Source organism: Salvelinus fontinalis, chromosome 42, assembly GCF_029448725.1.
Source record: "Salvelinus fontinalis isolate EN_2023a chromosome 42, ASM2944872v1, whole genome shotgun sequence".
In the NCBI taxonomy this organism is placed as follows: domain Eukaryota; kingdom Metazoa; phylum Chordata; class Actinopteri; order Salmoniformes; family Salmonidae; genus Salvelinus; species Salvelinus fontinalis.
The window spans coordinates 8,975,812-8,981,811 of NC_074706.1; the positions used below are offsets into that span (position 1 = coordinate 8,975,812).

At 42.8% G+C, this 6,000-nt stretch overlaps 1 protein-coding gene across 1 annotated transcript in view; it reads right to left on the reverse strand.

Moving 5' to 3' along the window:
• LOC129841361 (teneurin-3-like) overlaps positions 1-5,666 on the reverse strand; it is a 527,857-nt gene extending 522,191 nt beyond the window's left edge. Inside the window, exon 1 of the mRNA XM_055909600.1 lies at positions 5,204-5,666. The gene's annotated coding sequence lies outside the window, so the exon portion shown is untranslated. The remainder of the gene's footprint in view (positions 1-5,203) is intronic.
• Positions 5,667-6,000: the final 334 nt, after the last annotated feature.

Sequence of the window (6,000 nt, forward strand, 5' to 3'; positions counted from 1 at the left end):
GTGAACTGTAGAGTTTACATGGTACTACTAATGGTCATATAAAGTGTACATGTTGCTATTAATGGTCCGGTGAAGTGTACATGTTACTACTAATGGTCCTGTGAAGTGTACATGTTAATACTAATCGTTATGTGAACTGTAGAGTGTACATGTTGCTACTAATGGCCCTGTGGAGTGTACATGTTCCCACTAATGGTCCTGTGAACTGTAGAGTGTACATGTTACTACTAATGGTCATGTGGACTGTAGATTGTACATATTAACAGTAATAGTCATGTGAAGTGTGCATGTTACTACTAAAGGTCCTGTAGAGAGTACATTCCACTACTAATTGACCTCTGAAATGTTATGTTACTATTAATGGTCCTGTGAAGTGTACATGTTACCACTAATGGTTCTGTGGACTTTATTGTGTACATGTTACTACTAATGGTCCTGTGAACTGTACATGTTGCTACTAATGGTCCTGTGGAGTGTACAAGTTGCTACTAAAGGTCCTGTAGAGTGTACATGTTACTACGAATGGCCCTGTGAAGTGTACATGTTACTATTAATGGTCCTGTGAAGTGTACATGTTACCACTAATGGTCATGTGAACTGTACATGTTGCTACTAATGGTCCTGTGGACTGTATTGTGTACATGTTACTACTAATGGGCCTGTGAACTGTAGAGTTTACATGTTATAACTAATGGTCCTGTGAACTCTCAATGTTGCTACTAATGGTACTGCAGATTGTCTATGTTACTACTCATTGTTCTGTGAAGTGTACATGTTGCTACTAATGGTCCTGTGAAGTGTACATGTTACTACTAATGGTCCTGTGGAGTGTATTGTGTACATGTTACTTCTAATGGTCCTGTGGACTGTACATGTTACTACTAAATGTCCTGTGGACTCTACATGTTTTTACTATAGGTCATGTGGAATGTACATGTTACTACTAATGGTCCTGTGAACTGTATATGTTGCTACTAATGATCCTGTGAACTGTACATGTTACTATGTTTAGTCCTGTGAAGTGTACATGTTACTACTAATGGTCATGTGAAGAGTACATGTTACGATGAATGGTCCTGTGAACTGTAGCGTTTACACGGTACTACTAATGGTCTTGTGAAGTGTACATGTTACTACTAATGGCCCTGTGAAGTGTAGAGTGTACATGTTACTACTAATGGTCTTGTGGACTGTAGAGTGCACATGGTGCTCCTAATGGCTTTGTGAACTGTAGGATGTACATGTTAATGCTAATGGTCCTGTGAGGTGTACATGTTACTACTAATGATCCACACAAGCATGTGGATCGGTTTTCCTACTAGACCTCATCTTGATACGTAAGGCAAAGAGGATTTCATATTGGTCATTTCTAAATAAATAAAACAGAAACAACACTTTAGCAATGACAGTAGTAGGACACCAGAAAGAAAACAAATACTTCTTCCACCCAGGTCTGTACAGTGGTATACTTCCCATCCCTATTGATGTGGTAAGCCACTGACTCAGTGAACCTCAGTGAATAACAGCCAGAATTCAGTCGGCTTGTCAAGCTCCGAGAACTGCTAGCCTAGTCACAATGGAGATAGACAGAGTACCGAGAAACACTGTCAGACAGGGACAGGATAGTGGTCACAGACAGAGCAGAACAGGCTAAGGAACAATGGGGTCACACAGGTCAGGCTTACCTGCCGCAATCGCTGTATGTCAAATCACACACCAGGCCATTGGAGAGACTTCACTGTGAAATGGGGCCAAGCTTCTCTAACTCGACAGGTAAGTCCGTTCGAACCTTGGTCCCCGGATAGCACAAGGCTGTCAAGCCCGCAGAGCTAAAGCCTAGGCATTCGTTTGAGGAGTTAAAGCAAGTCTCCTCACTTTCCTTATCCAGCGCCAAACCACCTCTGTTACACAGTATCTTTTAGGATATGCAGTCACGATATACCACTGTGATGTTCTGCTCATCAATGTAAAGCTCACAGTTATACTGTATATCATGGACTGAAGTACTGTGTAGTTTTTAAACTACTTATAGGAATGTATTGGCTGAGAACCCTGTGGAAGAGAGACTTGTAGAGAATGCTGATCAGTTCTGTAGCTAAATGTTTGCTTTTCTGTCCCTGTATAAATTAGACAAACTTTAATTAGACAGGTGTAATCCTCAATCAGTGCCCTGCTCAAAAGGTGACTGACTGTGTGACTGTCAGCGATGCTCACCACACAAACACACAGCTAGCTCACATGCATGCTCCCTCACACACACACACACCGATCGTTCGCATGCACGCATGCTCTCTCTCTCACACACACACACACAGCTCGCTCGCTCGCTCGCTCACGCACACACACACACCGGCTGCAATTAAACCAACTTCAGAAGCCTTTCCTAAAGGTTGGAGCCACCTGAACGCTCAATAAATCTTTAATCCCTCACATCACTGGTGAGGGCAGTGTGACGGTGACTTCAGAGGATGGAATCAAGCTTCCCCACAACCTCATTTCTTCTCCTTTTATATTACTGCAGGACCTGCAATATAGGGCAGACACAAGGCAGACGGTCGGACCAAAAGCTGCCTCGTCGTCATGTGTTCAGAATACAAACACAGAAATGGCCAAGAAAAATGAATGATTTCTGTGGTAGTACGTGACGGTTGGTTCACAGGACCATTGCAATAGGGATCCATTTGAGTCACAGGTGCTCAAGAGACCTCTGGTCAAACGTGGTGCACCATACAGGGCCTAGGACGTCATTTGGGATGCAGACAGGGATTCAAATCGATCCATATTGCAATGTTTGCGTATACGTCTCAAGATCTTCTCATTCATTCTCTCATTTCCCTTAACGAGCAGAGGTGTAATAAACTAAACAAATCCTGCCCATTGATAATCCATTACACAGTGGAGGAAACCCAGACTTAATCTATCAGGGGACTGTGGTTGTGGAAACAGCCTCTCCGGCGCCCCAGCTACTATGTCCAATCAGCGGATTCATGCACACACTAACACCAGCTCGGGCTGAAGTATCTTAAATTCTCCCCAAATAAAAAAGTCATTTAATGTTGATAAATATATTCAATAAAAAACAAATTACCTCCAGGAAGTGTTTTCCATTGGATCCCTCCTTAATTACAACATCTACCTCGTCCTCTCTCGATACACCTCGCTCTCCCTCTCTCACTACCCATCTCTCTTTCCCTCTCTCTGCCTCCCTCTCTCTCCAGCCGCCTCATCACCCTACTAATCATGTTGTTTGGCACCTGCTCTCCCTCTCTCTAAACCTCTATCTCGATCCCTCTTTACCCCTCTCTCCTTCCCCATTCCTCTCTCCCTCTCCACCCCTCTCTATCTCTCATCCCCTCTTCTATCCAGCTGCCACATCCCCCCATTGATCACCTAATCGTGTCGTTTGGCACCTGCGCTCTCTCACCATCCTTCTCTCTCTCTCTCTCTCTCTCTCAATCCTTCCCTGTCATGTCAGCCAGGCCTCACTGTCTAATAAAGCATTGTGAAACGACAACAGACCCATCCAGATGTGGGCGCCGTGCCTGTGAGCTGTAGCCTAACTTTATATAAAGTAAAGCTTCAGGTCAACTATTGATCAGAATGATTGCCCAGTGCTGCATGTACATACAGTTGTATGTCAGGAAAAACTGGCAGGCCTAAAATTGCATCCCATGTACTACGGTATGAATGGCACATCCATTCTGAAGTCCCTTCACGTGTGGACGAGCAAGGCTGGCTAGCCTAGAAAATCAGTATAGAACCACCATAGTATGTCGTGAACAAGACAAGACTTTGGTACAGAGTGTTATACAAACTGTCTTCTTCACGCAATTCAGTGGAGTCGCACAAATCTTGTGAGTGTTTTCCATTTAAAAGTGTTTTTTCAAACTGTGCTCAACACCGGTTGCCAGTTATTATTATCACAGATGATTTAGTAAATTAGACCTCTGGGGCCAATATGCAGGACCCAAGATGTATAAGAAATAGAGAGATACTAAAGTAGTGTCAAAGCGCAGGACACCAGGGATCATAGACATGATCCATTCGAGCAGGATATGAACGCTGACGATAAGATAGCGCAGTGTGACTTTATCTTCATATCTAATCAGTATTCATAGATCACAGTGCTATGTTTGATTTATTTAAGGTGTCATTTATGCTAGGCTATAGAACACATAGGCCTACGGTGAAACGTATAATAGAGAAAAGTTATCAAGGTATAAATAGGCCTGAATTGGTGATCTCGCCAAACAAATGCTGCAGTAGGCTATTGAGGGGAAATTATAGTTTGCTGTGTTTGACCCCAGGGCCTTCAGAAGTACAGACTATTCAAACAAGGGAAATATTGCAGTTGAAATTCCTTCAACAACAAAAAAAATCTGTATGAGCCTAAGTCACAATGTAATTTTTATAAAATGTATAAAATTGGCTACAGTTGCTGAAGAAAAATGGTAAGAAGTAATTATCTTTATAATGGGAAAACTTGAAGTAATTGTAGTCTGCAATTCGGACCTATACAGCATACGGTATCCTGAATATGATTATGCATAACTATTTGGTCTATATCAAGAAGGAAACTAAAATTATATATGATTTCTGCTTGGTCAAAGACCACAATGACATATGGCAGCTCGATCAGTCCTGCGCTTCTCTATGCACTGTCAAGGTAGTATCAACAACAAACAAAAAAAATTTTATGCAAAAATTCCACAACTGCAAAACAATTGAAAACCATCCTAGTCACATCAACATGGTACGATGTCAATAAACCACAGTTTTACTACAGTTGGCATATTGTGATGGAAGAGAAAAAAGCTTATCCAAGTCAAAATTCCTATTATGGGTATTCAATGGATTTGCTGTCAGAAGGATGTAACCACGTCGAAAAAATGGTGCCTTGTCTTTCATTTCCTATCATTACAATGCCCACACATACACTACTCTCCAAGTGGCAAGTCTTCATAGGCTACTACCACATCTGCGTAAAACTCCATTTTAGTGCATGTCTTTGGCAAAAACCATTAGCTTTGCTAATTATTTCAATGACGCACTCACGTTCCAATGTGCGTAAAATGTTTGGTGAGAAAAAGGAACGAAACGAAAGAACTTCCCACATGTATCCTTGATCATCTGGAAAGCCTGTTAGAAAACAATTAGGCTACTCGAGTATAATTGTGCCGTTAATAGACTCAGACTGTCTTACCTTTCCGAGGACCGGGTCTCCTCCACCTCGGCAGTCGTTTGGGGAGCTTCTGCCTTCTTCGCGCAAGGACAGGAGGCGTGCGGGATAAAGTGAACTGTAGTCGCAGGGAGAGCGATGCTGAAGACCGCTGGTCGGGTCGGAGCAGAAGACAACGTAAATATGAGAAGCTGTTGGAAATTCTCAAAGGGTCTCAGTCGCTTCTCCCTCTCCACCTTGGCCACCCAACGACTCAGACTCAGTCAGTCCAACGAGCAGTAGTCTTGTGGGGAATATCTCTGTCGCTATGCTGACACCCCGCCCCCCTCCTCGGTGTGGAACAAGACAGCGTGAGAGAGAATGTGTCACTGTCAGCCTAGACTTTAGACAGAGTTTCTTCCAGTTTGTGTCTGTGTCTGTATGAGAAGTTCGACGACGGGAAAGAGCTTAACTCTCCCGCTGGTTGTGGTGCGCGACGTGGAAACGTACGGATTGTTCAGTGGAGAAACAGAGACTCTCCTCAGCGCACGTCTTTAGTTTTTCACAAGTGATCTGAAGCGCGTGGCGCTTTCGTGAAAGGTTAACTCTGTATGCACCGGAGTTATTGATTAGTAATTACCTGAGCTCAGGTGTTGTTAAGCAGGGTTTGGGCATAAAGTCTATTAACGTCTGTCACATATCTAAATTGTCCAGCATTACAGTCCGGAAAAAATGCGGTGTAAAATAATGTATTTAAAGTTCATAATGAGATGTACCCTAATAATGTGCAGTAATGCGTTGCGATTGAAAAATATGAAGTTTGTAAATTAGGTCATATTGAT